Source organism: Artibeus jamaicensis, unplaced genomic scaffold, assembly GCF_021234435.1.
Source record: "Artibeus jamaicensis isolate MK-2021 breed Jamaican fruit bat unplaced genomic scaffold, CSHL_Jam_final contig_851, whole genome shotgun sequence".
NCBI classification, from domain to species: Eukaryota; Metazoa; Chordata; class Mammalia; order Chiroptera; family Phyllostomidae; genus Artibeus; species Artibeus jamaicensis.
In genome coordinates, this window is record NW_026521986.1 from 5,476,714 (window position 1) to 5,496,410 (window position 19,697).

Below are 19,697 nucleotides of genomic sequence, written 5' to 3' on the forward strand. Positions count from 1 at the left end.
GAGGGGTGGAGATGTGTGAGGTGGGAAGGCACATAGGCGCAGTGTGGCTCAGAGAGTGGGGTGAATGGGTGGTCCCACATTCACATGTGGTGGATAAAAATCGGGAGGGAGCCCTGGCTGGTGTAGCTCAGTGGATTGAGTGTGGTTCTGTGAACCACAATTGCGGTTCAATTCCCAGTCAGGGCACATGCCTGGGTTGCAGGCTGGTTCCCTGCAGGCCACTTCCACTTCCCAGCAGGGGACGCACGAAAGGCAACCATACATTGATCTTTCTCTCCTTCCCTTCCCCTCTAAATATAAATAAATAAAATCTTAAAAAAAAAAAAAAAAAATCGGGAGGGAAACCTGGGGAGCAAGGGAACCCAGCCCCAGGCTAGACCACACAGCCCAGGGTTCCAGTGCAAGGAAGATACTGCCTGATTTACAAGACTCCTCTTAAAGGGGCCGCAGGGACTTAGAATTTACACAGACCCACCTCCTCTGAGATTGAGCACCAAGGCTACTGCTGGAAGGGCACCAGTTGTATATAGTAGGAAGTGAAGTGACTAGAAAAAGGGTGAGTGCTGGGCAAACCTCCAGAAGCCAGGCAGAGGCACTGCCACCTCTTCAAGCCCCCTCTCTCCCCCTTCCTCTCTCTAAAATCAGTAAATATATCCCCCCAGTGAGAACTAAAAAATAATAAATAAACTAGGTATGACTATGTAACAAGAAAATAAGTAATGTACGCCTGAACTACAGAAATGTCCCACATATGCTTCTGCTTGGCCTCCCCTTACAACTCCATGCAAAAAGCATAGACCTTTATTGAATAGTTATCATATACTGACGGGATGCCTACTGGGAGCTGGGTTATTTCATGTATTATCTTACTCTAACAAGTAGATGGTAACAACTCAATTCATCAGATTCTGTCTCTTGAGAATTATGCATTCCAGCCAGACATGAGAGAGCAACAAATGATCATATTCATCTGAAGGAATGTCCAGTTCTCCATGAAGGATAGTGCAGTCTAACCTTAGGGGCAATGAAATACACAGCCTTTGTTTGCTTAAATGGCTACCTTAAATCCCCATTATCTGAGTTCATGTTTCTTAAACATGGATTTGAACTGTTCCCCTATTCTGTATTCACACTTCTTAAAAGTGGATTTGAACTATACACCCTCTCAACAACTAAGCAGTGATCTGCACACAATTAGCCCTAAAATACTGAGCTACATTAATATAAATAGCATTCCAGTTCAGAAATACAGAAATTCTCATTTTCAATTATAACCTTTGATATCAAGCAAATGAAAATATCTTAAATATGTAGAAATCATGCAAAAAGTAGTGCTTTAAAAGCATTATTGGGAATAAGAAAATAAGCATGATCTTCCTATTTGTAATTAATAATAGAAGTTCGGGGAAAAAGTCATGATTTTGGGTTAAAACTAAGATACAACTCAAAAACTAAATAGATAACAATACAAGGTGGGAGAAAGGATTCACAAAAGCAGATATGTGGGCTGATCTACCTTTGCTTTATGCTACTTACAACTCCCTAATGTAAGACTATAAAGCAGACAAGCAAGACTTTTGCATGTACAAGGAATCCTGTACCAAGCCCTAGGTAAGCAGGAAGGTATCGAATTTTGCCCTGAATAATGCACTCCATGTACACTGCGCACCCACGTTTTTGGTCCAAACTTTCAGGAGAAAAAACTTTCGTTTTAATTTTTAAATTCAATGATTTATTTATATTTAGTGACAAAACTGATTATTGTATTCTAGGGTATTATTTTGCATATGGATATCATTATTGCTTTCTACAGACCTTTATGCGCAAGCATAAAAGAATTAAAAATATAGATACTGAATTAGCACTACCCATGTATAATGCACATCCTTATTTTCCCATCGAAAACTTGGGCAAAAAATATGTATTATACACAGCAAAATATAGTAAGTGGGGCATACAGGCTTAACTGATACTAGGCTACATGTTCCTACCACTATTACATATTCCAGGTACTAGGCTTAAATGATAGCCTCTACAGGAAAGATTTTAAAAAGCAGAAAGTCATATGTACTTAACATCAGTGATTTTTATTTTAGATCCATTATCTCATTTGATCCTCATACCTCTAGGAAATCGACATGGGTGGCATTGATTTCAATTCAGCACTTGACGAAGCTGAGGCAAAGATGCTGACTCCCCCAAAGCTGAGTAAGTGGCTCCTACTTCGATGCCTACTAGATCATTTTACCTCGCTAACAGCAATAGATTTACTTGCAGATATGCGGTTTTCCGAAATAATTTCAAGTTAGGAAACAAGAGCAACATTTTACAAGGAATACATCTTAATTTCACGTCCGTGGAAATCGAACGCCTCATTCAATTTAAATAGTCAAAGATAAACTGAAGAGACACGCGGACTAGTAATTTGAGTTTCCTCGCGAGAAAATGACAATAGCAAGCACTTCCTTTGACTGCTATGTGGATTAAATGAGATAGATAACACACGTAAAGTGCATAAGATAGAGGCTGGTCTCCTAGCTCGTACTACGCCGTTTCCCAAGTGAAAACGTGCTTCCTGACCTCGAAAATTAACAAACTCAAGAGGTGGGGTCGGAAAGAATGTGAGGGGACGGAAGGAGCAGGGGAAAACAAAGTCCTGGCTTACTTTCCCTTCAACACCTGGCGAAGGGCACTACACTTTTCATTTAAAATGACCTAAAGGAAGTGCTGGGGGTGGCGGCGGCCCTCTGGGTACGACTGTGTGGGTCTGACCGAGACTAGGACCGGGGCACCAGAAACCACAGCACGTGGCCCCTCTTCCCCGCTCCTCCCCATTAATCTCAGGGCCAGAAGCTCAGCAATTCCGGCTTCCCAGACTCCACCCGCACTGCCGCGGCCCGTGGAGAGACCTGGTTAGCCCAGGCCCTCACCCAGACCGACCCTAACACAAGTACCTCAGCTATAATCATGCAACTGACGAGGAAGAGACAGCAGCTCAGTCACGGGGCAGAGTGGACGACCGGAACTCCTCCCCTCTACCTCTCTGATTGGATATTTGTGTAGAGGAAAATGAAGATGATTGGTCAGCAACACAGAGGCGGGCTATAGCTCAGGGGAAGCGAAGGAGGCGGGGCGGGAGGCTCGAGGAATTATGGGAAACCGACTTCCCTGCGCCTGTGTCGAGCCAGTTTACGTACAAAACCGCACCGCACCGCCCCTTACGTTACGTTAACGGAAATTTCAAAGACTCATTGGTTGTGGTAAAAGGGTTGAGCCTCCCGAATGCCTGACCAATAAAGGACAAGAATTAAGCGAGTTCCGCCTCTTTCATGGGCGACCGAGTTCTTTCGTTGATACTGTAACGTGAGTTCCTTTCAGCGTTTTAGATGCTAGAACGTCCACCGATCCGGTCTTGGGAAGAGAATGAGAATTGGGCCCTGAAACACCCACATATGCTCGCAACTTCTAAACATGACTCAAAGGAACCAGTCTTTTACTCCCTCTGTGACGTGCCTGTGTCATTGTTTTCCGCCCCACGTAACTGATTTGTAGTCTCGAATGCGCAAGTCCTGTGTCTTTTAGTATGGTTTTCTTTTTAAATTTTATTTATTTATTTTTAGAGAGAAGGGAAGGGAGGGAGGGAAGAGGGAGAGAAACATCAAGAAAAAAGACTTAGCAAAACTGGAAAGACTGCACGTATATGTTTGTAAAAGAAATATTAGTGTTTCAGACACTTTACCTGACGCTCTACTAGTGGATAGTAACGTTTTCAGTTTGTAAACTTTTTGTGTTACGATAAAAGTCTTTGGTTTTTCATATTAGTGTCCAATTGAGAATACTTGAAATTTAGCAGTGCTACGTACTATAATGGCACAGGTAAATCAAGTTTTGAAATGACATGATGCAGAACTGCCTGCTGTCTTGATAGGAAAATAGTGCTGTAGTTAAAATTCAAATGTGAACAGTTTCAGGGTGTAAATACATTGTATATTATGCAACATTTTATTATGAAGTCCATTTTCAGCCTTTATGGAAACACGTTGGTTTTAAGGCAGGGTTTCCTGCCTTTATTGAATCTTGAATTCCTTTTACTTCTGTGAGTCCATTTAATATTCATCACTTTTGTGCTTCGCAAAAGTAAAAATCAACCTATAAATATCAAAAACTTTTCCTGAGTATATTTAACTCCTTTCAACAGATTTTTTCTTACTTAACGTGTAATACAAGCTTTTTTGTAAGAAAAAAAAACAGAATTTGTGATATAAAATAGTTCCACATTTCTAGATTAAAAATTAAGCACACTTTATAGACCCTGGCTGGTGTGGCTCAGTAGATTGAATGCTGGCCTGTGAACAGAAAAGAAAGGTCACCAGCTCAATTCCTGGTTAGGGCACATGCCTGGGTTGCAGGCCAGGTCCCCAGCTGGGGACCTGTTAGAGGCAACCAGTCTATCTCTGCCACATCGATGTTTCTGTCCCTGTTTTTTTTCCCTCCATTCCCCCTCTCTAAAAATAAATAAAACATTTAAAAAATAAAAATTAAGCACACTTTACAGGATTAAAACCAAGAAAAACTGCTTTTATGACTCATTTTTGGAATTACTGCATTTTTATTTAAATAAATCAAATTTGAATTTTTTTGCTTTGTTTCTAAATGATGAGAGAAGGTTTCAGGTTGTTATTTGTACATGAAGCATGGAACATATAACTTACTTTTATTTTCAATAAATGAAGAGCCAAACTGGGTGTAATCACCACTATATTTTCTCCTTTTAATATTTATGATGAACTAAATGAAATATATAGATATGAAAATCACCCTGAAGCAAAATTGCAGAATTAACAGTTTTAATGCTTTCCCTAACTAGCATTTTAATGGTATTTTCCTTTTCCTCCTATTTAAATCAAAGTTCTATTGAGATATAAATTAAGTTCACGTGACTACCAATAAAAACCATTAAAAACTACAGGTATGAAAAACTTGAGAGACTGAATTGCCAGCATATTTGGCTAATCTGTATTAACTGTCCCAAGTGCTCACACTTTTGGAGACTTTTGGAAGCTCCCAAAGTGTTCCATTTTAAAGAGAAAAACATTTATTGAGAATTTTAAAATAGTAATTAAAACAGGGACCATGACTGCCTTTTAAGATGTGAATCCTGGAATCATCGTTGTACACCATCTTTTGGCAAATAGTTTGCGGGACAACCTCAAAGTCAGAGAAATGCAAGATGACTCTTGAAATGCCAGAACAGAATCACAACCCCTCTTTTTATTTACTTTGTAACCTCAACATTTTTCATGTCTGTTTAAAAATACATGATATATAGTGTAAACTTTTTTGAAATCTATATACATACTTGTTAAGATGGTATATCAGACTTTATTCAAGGGGGCCTACTATGGTGGGGTTTTGTAATATGGGAGAAAAATTGGGCTCAACACTGAGTACAACAAGAAAAAGTGGGAATTAAAATGACGCAGCAGGACTCTTGCTAGAACTGGACACTACAAGGAGGACATGGGAACCCAAGGTCAGGCCTAGTCAAAAAGAGAACACACACGTGTACTGCCCTCCCACTCCTATATATACAAAATATATTTGTCTTTGCTATAACTAAAATACAAATATTTGTATTTGTTATTATTAAAATATAAAGTCCAAATTTTACATAATACTGCTTGGAAGTACTCATGCACAACCACTGTATCAGGGCTCAACCACTGTATCTACATAAACGTTTAAATGTAGAGTTTATTTCAACCAAACTGATGACAATTGCCAGGAAGCAAAATCTCAACAGATTCAGAAAATGCTCTGGAAAATGGCAGAATTTCTTCTGGGAAACCTCAGTTCTACTTTTTCAATAGTGCAGTCAGGCCCACCCAGATTATGTAGGATAATCTTTATTTGAAGTCTATCGATTATGAAGGTTAGTTACATCTACAAAATACAATAGCACCCAGATGAAGAACTTCAGATTATTCATTTAAGAGTGGGGTTTCAGGCTTTTCTTTTTTGCCATCTTGAACCCTGTGGTGCCTGCCAGGAACAGAACTTCAGCAACAACAAATATGTCTGGAAGGCTGTGGCCCAAGGCCATTTTTGCTGGCTATACACGGGGTCTCCAGAACCAGAGGGAGCACACAGCTCTTAAAATTGAAGGTGTTTATGCTTGAGATGAAACTGAATTCTATCTAGGAAAGAAATGTGCTTATGTGTACAAAGCAAAGAACAACACAGTGACTCCTGGTGGTAAACCAAACAAAACCAGAGTAACATGGGGAGAGGTAACTCGTGCTCATGGAAACAGTAGCATGGTTCGTGCTAAATTCCGAAGCAACCTTCCTGTCAAGACCATTAGGCACAGAATCTGTGTAATGCTGTACCCCTCCAGGATTTAAACTTACTGATAAATAACAACCCCGACTGTGTGGCTCGATTGGGGGGCCTCTGGCAAAGGGAAGGATTCCAGGCTGGGGGACATGGTTGGGTTGCAGGCTCAGTCCCTGGTCAATATGCAAAGGGGAGCCAACTAATGAATATTTCACTTACACATCTGTGGTTCTCACCTTTTTCTCCCTCTCCCCTCTCAAATAAGTAAATAAAATCTATTTTAAAGAGTAAATTTAAAAAAAAGAGTGGGTTTCAGGCTTGGAAGTCATTCCAAAGAACCATATTTGTTACTGTCTTATATATGTGAGAATGGGTTAGTATGAACATACAAAATGCACAAATCAATTCCATTTTCCAATCTCTGGTAAAATAAATATAAAAAGAACTGTCCTATATTCAAACTCCAATGTAACATGCCTCTCTAACTCCCTGCTTCATTTGGCTGGCTAGTCCTTGAGACCTTGACCTAAAATCCTACATTTGAACCTTCTGGCTCCTCCATTCCTAAGCACCTTACTCCTTTGCCCAATGCTGGAGCCCCTTGAAGGTTTCCCAGTACATAAGGCCCACACCTAGACATGCATAGCTCTACCACGTAAGGAGTACTTTCTGGCAAACTACTAGCTCTGGAGCTTTTGAAAATGTCAACAATATTGCCCTTGAAGCCGAAGTGTGGGGTTGTGAGGACATCCTGTGACAGGTGCCAGCTTGTTTATACCAGTCACCATGCCAGACTGGTTTTTTTCAAGACAGTAGTGGTGTTTTAACTCCTTTCCATTTTAAGATGGATTTTACTATTGCCCCTTTTAGTTTAACAGATGAAAGTTGGTGAAGAGGCAGAACCAGTACAGAAACTGTTAGTGATGTTAAGCAAAAACACCAACTATCTCCAGAAAACCTCTTGAAAGAGCTGTTCACAAGTAGCAAATTGACTGCTTTAAGCTGTGTGTTTTCTTCCTGCCACTTTGAAGTTAAAAGGAATGAGCAAATAGTAACACAGTTACTTTAAATGGAAGAGAAAAAAAAAGTCTCCAGAATTTGATTAACTAGTCTCTGGGTCTTCTCTTTAGTTAAGCATTAGAACCATAGTTTATTTTATTTTTAAAATATTTTATTTATTTGTTTTTAGGGAGAAAGAGAGAAACATCAATGTGCAAGAGATACATTCATCAGTTGCCTCTCGTACACTCTTACCTGGGTACCTGGCCCCCAGTGCAGGCATGTTCCTTGACTGGTAATCAAACAGGTAACATTTCAGTTCACATAATATTCGTAAATATTATTCTTTATATCTCTAGATATAGGACTTTTTTTGCCAAAAAAAGATAACAATAGAAAGACATTTTAATAAGGACTATTACTCAAAACTAGGTATGTGATTTTGAGAAAATTATTTAATCTCTGTAATCCTCTAATTACTCATCCAGTAACAATATCTCCAATGTAAATATAATGTAACATCTAGCACAGGGCTTGCTACATGTAGGCATTCAAGAATTAGTTCAAGTTCAAACCTTTGATCTACTAACACCCTTTGCTCTGATAAATTATAGGAAGGATGACAAAATGTTTGCTTAGCCTTTTGTTTCTTTTTAAATTATTTACTTATTTTAGATTTTATTTATTTATCTTTAGAGGGGGGAGGGAAGGAGAGAGGGAGAGAAATGTCAATGTATGGTTGCCTCTTGTGCATTCCCTGCTGGGAACTGGCCCACAACCCAGGCATGTGCCCTGACTGGGAATTGAACTGCAATCCTTTGGTTCACAGGCCTGTGCTCAGTCCACTGAGCTACACCAGCCAGGGCTGTTTCTTTTGTTTAAATGAGGCATTTTCATTCTTTACCCTTTTAATTGTTGAAAATGAGCCTTGTAAAGAGGGAAAAAATTAAGTGATAGCACCAGGAATTTACAAAAGCCAGGAAATGGAATCAAGAAAGTTTAAATGAAGCATATCAAGTTAGGCAGAGTAGAGCCCAGTATTAAGAGAATTTATGTGAACTTTGTGAAACAAAGACTGATTGATCTATCTGATATCCTTTTTTTAATGGCATCTTTTTAATTGTTGTTTTATTGTTGTTTAAGTACAGATGTCCCCATTTTCCCTCACCACTCCCCTCGCCCCACCCTTCCCCACCACCCACCCTCAATCCTACCCCCCTTTGGCTTTGTTCATGTTCCTTGATGACCCTTCCCCTCTTTCCTCCCCTTATCTCCTCCCCGCTCCCCTCTATTACTGTCAGCTTGTTCTTTATTTCAATGTCTCTGGTTATATTTTGTTTGCTTGTTTTATTGATTAGGTTCTACTTATAGGTGAGATCATGTGGTATTTGTCTTTCACTGCCTGACTTATTCCACTTAGCTTAATGCTCTCCAGTTCCATCCATGCTATCATGAAGGGTAGAAGCTCCTTCTTTCTGTTCTGTAGTATTCCATTGTTTGACTCATCTGATATTCTTAAGATTTCTCTTTTTTTATGTAATCTCCAACTGATGTATGTGCCAGTATAATACAAAATCATTTATCTGAGCTTTAAAGAAATATGAGAGCTTTCTGTTTTCTTTTATAGGAGCTTTCTGGAACTTTGAGCCCCCAGATCCAAATACCAATAGTATTTCTATTCACTATCTGTGCTTTTTAAATTTATATATTGCTGGACTCTTTCTTATCTAGAAAACAATTTAGTAGGAGGTTGGATTTAATCTTCTTTTTTCTTTTTAAAGATTTTATTTATTTATTTTTAAAGAGACAGGAAAGGAAGGAGAAAGAAAGGAAGAGAAACATCAATGTGTGTTTGCCTCTTGCACGCTCCCTACTGGGGACCTGGCCAGCAACCTAGCCCTATACACTGACTGGGAATTAAACTGACAACATTTTGGTTCTTAGGCCGCACTCAATCCACTGAGCCACACTAGCCAGAACTGGATTTAATTTTTTAAGCATTATATTAAATATAGGGTTGGGCAAAAGTACATTTACAGTAATATGTGAAATTTAGTTTGTTCTTGTATTATTATTAATTATTGTATTATATTCCATAGGAACAACTGAAAACCTACTTTCGTCCCCACCCCATAAATTTTCTTGGCAGAATACACAATATCCTGTGTTGTGCCAGGCATAAAGATGGATCTGATCATGACTGCCAACATTTTATTATCTGAGCAATAATATCACATTGCAATAGTGCCATGTTTTCTTCCACTTTAAAAAATACATTATGGTGATGAAAGAGATAAAATAGTCTCAGTGGAAGTTGACAACTATAATAAAGTTTTTAATCGGATAAGTACTCTCAGGCTGATAAAGAGAAAATCTGGAAGATAAAAGGAACATCACATATATTAAGTCTCAGTCATGAATACATTATCTAATTAATTAGCATGTTTCACCCTTAAATTCCAATATTGAAAATCAATACATAATAGTCTTTGATTTGTACTATAAAATTTACTACTTTTGATAATCATTTCCCACTTAAACTTGTGGTGTGTAATAATTTTCCCATCAATCATCCACATTAACAAAACTACATTTGAAAATTTTTTCTGACATCTCCTTTTGCAATAGGGTGAGCCAGGCCAGGTCACTGGGAAGAAGGGGAGGAGACCCCAGTAGCAGTGCCAGAGCCAGCACCACCCTGAGATGGTGGCTTCAAGGTGGTGGTTTGAAGCCACAGCCTGCAGAATAGGCTTCCTTTACCCCAGGGGAATGTATAAAGAACTGGTGAGTTCCTGACCCAGCCAGAGGGAGCTTATACAGGGCCTGCACAAGTCATGGGGTCTGGATGTTCCACTTCAGGCCAAGATACTTGTACACCTATGTGTGGCTGGGAAACTTCTGCCCCTTCTGCAAAATTGCATCAGGAAGAGGGTTAAGGACACTAGGGAGCTGACAAAAATTCACACACATTGGCGTACCTTGATTAAAAAAAAAAAAAAAAGGTCACTCTGTTGAGCATGGATCTGCATGAGGTCTTTAAAATGCAAGGTGCTGGGAAACATTTGGTCTTTTGCTCTCCCCCCCCCCAAGCCTGGTCTGCTGCAGCAGGTTCCAGTTCCTGAGACTGGTACACCCTTAAGGCCACATGGCCTGGGAACATTCCCAGCTCCACTCTTGTGCAGATAGCAGAGGCAGCACTGGGTGTGACAGGTGGGACTCCAGCAAGTGTACACAGAGTCCTCAGATGCCTAGAGCTGAACTGTGACCAGGAACCAGCTAAGCTGCCTGAATGATCATGCAACAGACATTTGTGTTCCTCAAAGGACAGTACTTTTAGGAGTGGGAAGAAAAGATCCCAGGTACTTCCCTGTACTGCCTGCCCTGGGAGATGGTGGTAGGATTCTTAGTCTTTGGGTGTTTTAAAGGGAGCAGGACTCTAAGGTAGAAACCTGCCATTGTTCCACAACTGTGTATAGCCTTTAAATAAACAACCCCTTTCCCTTTTCCCACATCTCTGTCTCCAGAATTTTGCAGTTAGGTAATGAGCAATAGAATCCCACTTGACTGTTCTGGAACAGCACAGAGATGTTCTGTAACACTTAGAAGCATGAGTGAGTAATTAAAAGAAAAACTTTCAAAAAGAAAAATCACTGGCTGGTGTGGCTCATTTGGTTGGAGCATTGTCCTATAAGCCAAAAATCACAGAAAATAGAATAAAAAGTAAAGAAATAGAAAATAGAAGAAAAAATTTTTTAAAGAATCACTTTAGTGGGTTTGATTAATATGAATGAGGTCTGGAATGAGAAAAGAAAAAATTGAGAAGAGGCATTACAAGAAATAAGACAAAAATATTCCAAAACATGACATGATTCTTTATTGCATCCCTTAAGCAACAAATGAGAACACAAAGATACATTGTTGTGAAAATGTCAATATCCTAGACCTAGAGAGAAGATCTAAAAAGCATTCACAATGAGGGGATGGGCCTTGGCAGAATGAAGTCCTCATATACTATAGTGGGAAGTCAGTATCTAAAAACCAAAAAAAAAGTAACCGTGTCCTGGCCACTGTGGCTCAGTTGGAGTGTCGTCCCATACGCCAAAAGACTGGGGTTTTGACTTCCAGTTAGAGTGCAAATGAGGGGCAACCAATCAATGTTTCATTCTCACAGTAATGTTTCTCTCTCTCTTTCTCCCTTCCTCTCTCTCAAAAAATTGAAAAAAGTTCAGGCCAGATGCTGAGAGAAGGCAGAGGGTGAGGAAAAAACCCTTAGGCAGAACTGAAGATTAGAAGCAACTTGCCCTCCCAGCAAAGGGAGGGGCCGCCAGAGAAGGGAGACTGCTCCAGCAGCTGCGTGAACCAGCCCAGCCCCACAGGCGTTCTTGGCTGCCAGCAACCAAATAATTTGTGACTCAGCAGGAGAGAGCTTGTACAGAGCATGCATGGTTTAAGACTTATGCTTCCCTGCACAAAATGGCAGCTGGAAGAGGGACAAAGGCAAACATGGTGGATATTAATGCACATTGGTTAAAAGCTGGATGTTCCACTGCACAGGGATTTCTGGGCTGAGTCTTTAAAGTGGAATGTGCCGAGACATGTGCTCTCTTTACCCTCCCCTGGCTAACCTCATTTACCACAGGGAGCTTGAGTTCCTGAGACCTGTGGGTTCCCCAAGGACCACATGGTTGGGATCCAAGTACTTGCACCCCTCCCACACAGAAAGTGTCTGAACTAGCTGAACTGTGTGACTGGGGAACTACCTAACCACCTGGATTATCCTGCTACAGTTATCTGCATTTCATAAAGGATGGTTCCTCTGTAGTGGGAAAAGGGGATTTCAGGTGCATTCTAGAATTGGCAGAGGGTGGCATGGCTGTTTGTCTTTGGGTATTTTAAAGGGAGTAGGGCCCTAAGGCAGAAACCTGCTACCATTCCAAAACTACATAACCTTTAAATAAACCACCACTTTTCTCTTCACCTAAGTCTTGTGTCCAAAGTTATGCCTATGGGTGGCAAGCCATAGAACCCCACTAACTGTTCTGGAACAGCAGAAGGTTGTCTGGTAACAAAATCAATAAATGTATGTGTTTTTTTTTTTAATTTTTAAAAATAACCCTATAGGAACATTGTTTAGAAATATATGTTGTGCAATTTTGTGCAGCAGCAGTATCATAACAAATGAGGTTTATCCAAGGCAGGATCATTGCTCATTGAAAAAGAAGAAAAAAAGCAATATGGCTATAAATTCCGGTAAACAGAAGAGCTGAGGATATTGACCTGGTCAGGCACCTGGAGTAGAGCAGGGAACTACTGTTTTTAATTGTAATCCTTTTACCACTATGTCTTTTTTAAAGTATAAATATGTATTACTTTGGGAAGAAAGTTGAGAGTATATTTGTTAGAGCCTGGGACAGTGAAGCTGATAGGGAATCTCAAAAGTTAAAGACTTTAGCCTTCGTTGATAGTCTGAAGTCTAATGCAAGTGGAAGGCTGTTGTTCCAGGAATATATGACCATGTGACTCCAGGAGGTCTACAGGCACTTCAACCTTCCTGCCCAACTGGGTCTGCAAGCAGTGGAAATGGTATCTGAGTCACTGTGTTCCAGGGAGGGAAAGAATTATTGATCAACAGATAAAGAAGTACCAGGGAAATTGCTGCTAGATTGCAACTCTTATCCAATTAACTTTTTTTATAAACTCCCTACGTACACTTTCTTATCCTTATAAAAAGGTTGGTTTGAGTGACTTCTGCCAAGATGGAGGCGTAGGTGGAACCACTGTACCTCCTCACACAACCAAGTTTAAAAACAACAAAGTTTGAACAACAAAAACGCAGCTAAAACACAGAAAATTGAACTATACTGAAGTCCAACAACAATGAACCACTCAGCCCGACCTGTAAGAGGGGCAGAGCCAGCAGCGGAGCGGGATCGGGCAGGAAAGATCCACCGGACCCACGCAGGCGCGACCCAGGTGTGCAGACAGCCGAGGATGAATCCCAGGTGTGGAGTAGCAATGGGCAGACCCATAGAGGGCGCAAGGTGGCAGGCTGATCTCGGTCACACATTTGTGTGCAGATAAACCAGGTGAAGGAGCTAGCAGTGAGACAGATTGCTCAGGCCCCAGTGGCGGGAAGCAGCAGAGGGGACCACTACTGTCCCTCTCTGACCCCGCCCCCACAAACAGCATCACAACCAGCAACCTGGGTCACCCCACCCTGGTGAACACCTAAGGCTCCTCTCCTCATACTTAACAGGCACAAACAGATAAAAACATGGCTCAAGAACAACTCAGAGCCTCAGAGCCCCAGAGCCCATAAATCTAAGCAAACAAGAAATTGCCAACCTATCAGAGGCATAGTTCAAAACACTGGTGATCAGGATGCTCACAGAACTGGTTGATTTTAGCCACTAATTAGAGGAACATATGAAGGCTAAACTAATTGAAATGAAGGGAAAGACACAGGAAACCAATTGTAATGGAAAGGAAACTGGAACTCAAATCAAGGAAGTGAACCAGAAGGAAGGAAAAAAATGACCAAACAGAAAAATATGAAGAAACAAGAATTCAAAACAATGAGGAGAGGCTTAGGAACCTTCAGGACATTTTTAAACGCTCCAACATCCTAATTATAGGGATACCAGAAGGGGAAGAGGAACAGTCACGAGTGGAACACTTATTTGAACAAATAATAAAGGAGAACTTCCCCAATCTGGCAAAGGAAATAGACTTCCAGGAAATCCAGGAAGCTCAGAGAGTCCCAAAGAAGTTGGGCCCAAGAAGGAACACACCAAGGCACATCATCGTTACATTAGCCAAGATTAAAATGAAAGAAAGAATCCTAGGAGCAGCAAGAGATAAGGGGACAGTCACCTACAAAGGAGTTCCCATCAGACTGTCAGCGGATTTTTCAAAAGAGACATTACAGGCAAGAAGGGGCTGGAAAGAAGTATTCCAAGTCATGAAATCCAAAGACCTACATCCAAGATTGCTCTATCCAGCAAAGCTTCCATTTAGAATGGAAGGGCAGATAAAGTGCTTCTCAGATAAGGCCAAATTCAAGGAGTTCATCATCACCAAGCCCTTATTATATGAAATATTAAAGGGACTTATCTAAGACAAAGAAGATAAAAAAGATGAGCAGTGGAAGGACAGCAAACTCACAGTTATTAACAACCACACCTAAAACAAAAGCAAACTAAGAGGACAACTAGATCAGGAGTGGAACCATAGAAATGGAGATCACATGGAGGGTTAGCAACAGGGGAGTGGGAGGAGGAGAAGGGGGGGAGAAGGTAAAGAAAATAAGTAGCACAGACAGTAGGCAGAAAATAGGGGGAGGGTAAGAATAGTATGGGAAATATAGAATCTAAAGAACTTGAGACACGTGGACATAAACTACAGGAGAGGAGAAGTGGGGGAAGGGTGTGCAGGGTGGAGGGGAATGAAGGGGGGTAAATAGAACAACTATAATGGCACAATCAATAAAATATATATTAAAAATATGTATAATTTTTTTAAAAGGTTGGTTTGAAATGAGATGTTAAGATGGTTTTTTGAGGGTACATAACACACCATCCTCTCAGACTGCTGGCAATCTGAATAAAATGGCCACAAAGATTCAATTCTTTTATCTACTTATTGGTTCTGGTAGTGACAAGCAACACAAACACCACCTTTTCCAGTTTCAAAACAAGAACAGGAGAGACCCTAGTCTGCTTTGGCTCTCTAAAACTGTTATAGGAAAGAAGTGAGCCAAGGTGGGACTGCTATCAGCTCAATGGAAAGTCAGAGAAAAGGAGGCCATAGGAACAGGTTCAGGGGATTAGTCTGGGACAAACTGCCACTGCCCGTTGCTCCCCTGGTTGCAAGTCTCTTGAGGTCCCTTAGAGTTTAGGAGATGCACACCTGGGGGGGAAGAAGAGGAGGAAGGAAAAGGTGTGGGCATGCTCCCAGGTGTGATGGCTCATGAGTAAGTACTATTAACAGGAAACCTTTCTAACTTCCCTGCTCCCGGTTGCCTACATAATAAGCTTTAAACCTCCACACTAAGCTCTTTAGAATCAGGCCCCACCCTGCCTTCTTATCTATCAGTCCTCTCTCCCAAGCAATCACTTCTTGCACCTGTGAGCTAATGAGTACAGAAAGATGTTTACCTATTTTCCCTTAAACTGTGTAATAGCAGAAACAGATGCATAAAAAATTAACATACTTCAGTGAATGTGATGTCTAAATGAAAGTATGGACAATGACCTCTTCTATGGAAACCCAATAAAAGAGGGCACAATGTTGCCCAAGTTTGTCTTTCATTCATAACTCAATGCCCTTAATAATGCTTGTTTGTGTGTTCAGAGTTTTTGAGGATATACAGATGGATAGACATGAAATTTTGTCTTACTAGTCCTGCCCTCTTCCTCCTCCCAGAAACAAAGGATTTTTCTTTCCTTCTCCCTAATCACTGCCCATTTTATGCCCTGATTCTGTTTTAGTCAAAAAGCATTCATTGTAAGAAAATAATTAAGAATTCCAGTTCTGGAGTCAAGAAGACTCTGGCACGTCCTAGATATGTGACAGAGCAGGCTATCTGCTTAGCATCCAGTTGCTCCATTTCTTAGATGGACAGTAAAATCACTAGTATAATAGGGTTTGTTTGAGGACTATGTTAAATACACTTAAAAATTTGTAATAGCCCTGACTTCCTCCCTCCCTCTCTTAAATAAATAAATAAATAGATAGATAGATAAATAAATAAATAAAACAATCCCATTCATAACTGCTTCAAAGAAAATAAAATACCACCCTGCTGGTGTGGCTCAGTGGATTGAGTGCTGGCCTAGGAACAGAAACGTCGCCAATTCAATTCCCAGTCAGTGCACATGCCTGCATTGCAGGCCAGGTTCCAGCTGGGGGCGTGCAAGAGACAACCACACTTCAATATATCTCTACCTCTCTTCTTCCCTCCCTCCCTGTCTCTCTCTAAAAATAAATCAATGAAGCACTGGCTGGTGTAGCTCAGTGGATTGAGCTCGGGCCTGCAAACCAAAGAATCGCAGTTCGATTCCCAGTCAGGGCATATGCCTGGGTTGTAGGCCAGTTTCCAGCAGGGGATGCACAAGAGGCAACCATACACTGATATTTCTCCCCCTCTCTCCTTCCCTTCCCCTCTAAAGAGAAATAAATAGAATATTTTAAAATAAGAATAATTAATTAATTGATGAAATCTTTAAAAAACAATAAAATATGTAGGAATAATTTTTTAATTTTATTGATTTTGGGGAGAGAGTGAAAGAAACTTTGATTTATGTTTCACTTATTTATGCATTCACTCATTGATTCTTGTATGTGCTGTGGACTGAGGATCACACCCACAGCCTTGGTGTCAGGACAGTGCTCTAACCAACTGAGCTACCTGGCCAGGGCTAGAAATAAATGTAACTGAGGATGTAAAATACCTGTACTCAGAAAATTATATGACATTGAGGAAAGAGATTGAAGAAAATACAAATATATGGAAGCACATACCGTGTTCATGGGTAGGAAGAATGAACATCATTAATATCTTCATACTACCCAAAGCAATCTATAGATTCAACACAATTCCTATCAAGATACCAAGACACACTTCACAGAACTCAGAGAAATATTTCAAAAATTTATATGAAGCCACAAAAGACCCCAAATAGCTAAAGCTATTTAGAGAAAGAAGAACAAAGTTGGAGGAATCATGCTACCTAATATCAAATTATACTCTAAGTCCACAGTAATCAGAACAGCCTGATACTGGCATAAAAACAGACACATAGACCAATGGAACAGGATAGAGAGCCCAGATAAACCCCACTCCTTTATAGTCAATATTTGACAGAGGAAGCAAGTACATACAATGGGCTAATGATAACTTATTCAGTAAATGGTATTGGGGAATTGGACAGATATGTGCAAAAAATAAAACTAGATCAACTTCTTATGCCACACACAAGAATAAATTAAAATTAGATTTAAGACTTAAAGGTTAGGCTCGAAAACATAAAAATCCTAGAAGAAAAGATAGGCAGTAAAATTTTAGATATTGATCATAGCAATATTTTATCTGATATATCTCCTCAGGCAAGGGAAACAAAAGAAAAAATAAACAAATGGGACTACATAACACTAAAAGTTTTTGAACAGCAAAGGAAGCCATCAACAAAATAAAAAGACCCACTGAATGGGAGAACATATCTGCTGATACATCTGATAAGAGATTAATACCCACAATTTATAAAGAACTTATAAAACTGAACACTAAGAAGTCAGGCAATGCAATTTTAAAAGGACTTTGTCCTGGGTGGTGTGGTTCAATGGATTGAGTGCCAGCCTGCAAATCAAAGGGTCACTGGTTCAATTCCCAGTCATGTGGTTGCAGATGCTTGGGTTGCAGTACAGGTTCCTGGTTGGGGGTGCATGAGAGGGAACCACACATTGATGTTTCTCTCCCTTGCTTTCTCCCTTCTTTTCCCTCTCTCTAGAAAGGAAGAAATAAAACCTTAAAAAAAAAAAGAAAAGAAGAGCCCTGGCTGGTATAGCTCAGTGGATTGAGTGTGGGCCTGCAAACCAGAGGGTTGAAGTTCAATTCCCAGTCAGGGCACATGCCTGGGTTGCAGGCCAGTTCCCAGCAGGGGATGCATGAGAGGCAACCATACATTGATATTTCTCTCCCTCTCTCCTTCCCTTCCCCTCTAAAGATAAATAAATTAAATTTAAAAAAAAAAAGAACTCAACTGACACTTCTCCAAACAGGACATACAAATGGCCAATAGACATATGACAAGATGACGAATGTCAATAACCATCAGAGAAATGCAAATTAAAACCACAATGAGATATCACCTCACACTAGGCTATCATTAGAATGGCTGTCTTTAATAAGTCAACCAACAAGAAGTGCTGGCAAGGCTTTGGAGAAAAGGAAACACTTCTGCACTGTTGGTGGGAATGCAGGTTGGTGCAGCCACTGTGGAATGCAGTGTGGTATTACCTCAAAACATTAAAAATGGAACTGTCTTATGAAGCATTGATCCCACTTCTGGAATTAATTCAAAGAAATCCAAAACTAATTTGAAAGAATATAAGCACCCCTATGTTCACTGCAGTGTCATTTATAATAGCCAAGATTTGAAAGCAGCCCCAGTGTCCATCAGTAGATGGATGTATAAAACAACCATGGCACATTTACACAATGGAAGACAGCTCAGCCATAAAAAAGAAAATTTTATCCTTTGCAAGAGTATGGATGGACCTGGAGAACATTATGCTAAATGAAATAAGCCAGTCAGAAAAAGACAAATACTGTATGATTTCACTCATATGTAGAATCTAATGAACAAACAGAACTGAAAAGCAAAATATACACAGACTCTTAGAATGAGAGCAGGCTGACAGCTCAGGGGGTGGGAGGGTCAGGGGTTTGAGGGATCAAGCAAAAGAAAAAAAGGATTCATGGACACAGACAACACATTGTGATTGCAAGAGGTTGAGGGGTAGAGGTGGAAGTGGTATAAGGAGGCAAGGGGATAAATGGTAATGGAAAAATACAATAAAAACAAACTTAAAATAAATATATACAGAGTGAAAAATAAAATAAATATTAAAAACATAAAATGCTTGGGCCATAGTATTTATTATGGTCATACCAGTCTCCCCCATTGGACACATTCCTCAGGGGGAAAAGAGTGTGTTTGATTTGACTTTTTGTCACCAATGTCTAACCTAGAGCTTGACACCTACCAAATACATGTTTGCTATGATGATGTGGAAAGAGAGAGACTCTGGAATCTAAATGGAAACGATTGGACCTGAACTCAGGTTAAAGGATGGGTAACATCCAGCCAGGTCATGGGAGTGGCTAGTACAAAAAAACGTATCATTGGGAAAGAGCATGTGGGAACCAGTGAGGCAATCAGCCATTCTACAGGGAGGACCTGTGCTGGGTCAATGGGAGATAAGATCAGTATGTGGGATAACATTGTGAGAATGGAGCCGGGCACAGGTGTTTAAGTCTGAGTTGGTAAACGGGGACTGTTTAGGTTCTTGAGCAAGGATAATATGACAATATCAATCTTCAGGAAGGTTAAGTAAGCTAGCAGGAGGCAAGATTGAATTCCTGGCCTATTTCCTTCTGGTACTCCAAACACTGGATGAGTCATATCACTCCAGGGATGGAGCGAAGTGAAGAGTATGGGTCTAAGAAGTTTTAGCAATGAAAGGAAAAAAGAGTCAGTGGCTACCTATAAAGAGCAACAGAGCCTAAGATAAATTTGACAAGGAGAGTAGATTTAGAATTAAACAGGGAGAGCAACATTAATTTTTTAATTCAGCAAATA

At 40.2% G+C, this 19,697-nt stretch overlaps 1 protein-coding gene, 1 long non-coding RNA gene and 1 pseudogene across 3 annotated transcripts in view; 2 read left to right on the forward strand and 1 right to left on the reverse strand.

The window, feature by feature from the left end:
• The window catches only part of WDR89 (WD repeat domain 89), a 39,493-nt gene extending 36,462 nt beyond the window's left edge, over positions 1-3,031 (reverse strand). The window contains exon 1 of one of the 2 annotated variants that reach the window (XM_037126022.2): positions 2,124-2,944. The gene's annotated coding sequence lies outside the window, so the exon portion shown is untranslated. The other variant, XM_037126021.2, reaches the window with a different exon arrangement.
• Positions 3,032-3,301: 270 nt separating this feature from the next.
• Positions 3,302-19,697, forward strand: part of LOC128628579 (uncharacterized) — a 67,586-nt gene continuing 51,190 nt past the window's right edge. The window contains exons 1-2 of the long non-coding RNA XR_008392999.1: positions 3,302-3,363; positions 7,526-7,642. This is a non-coding gene — a long non-coding RNA (uncharacterized LOC128628579). The remainder of the gene's footprint in view (positions 3,364-7,525; positions 7,643-19,697) is intronic.
• LOC119034868 (60S ribosomal protein L35a-like) lies at positions 6,075-6,404 on the forward strand (annotated as a pseudogene).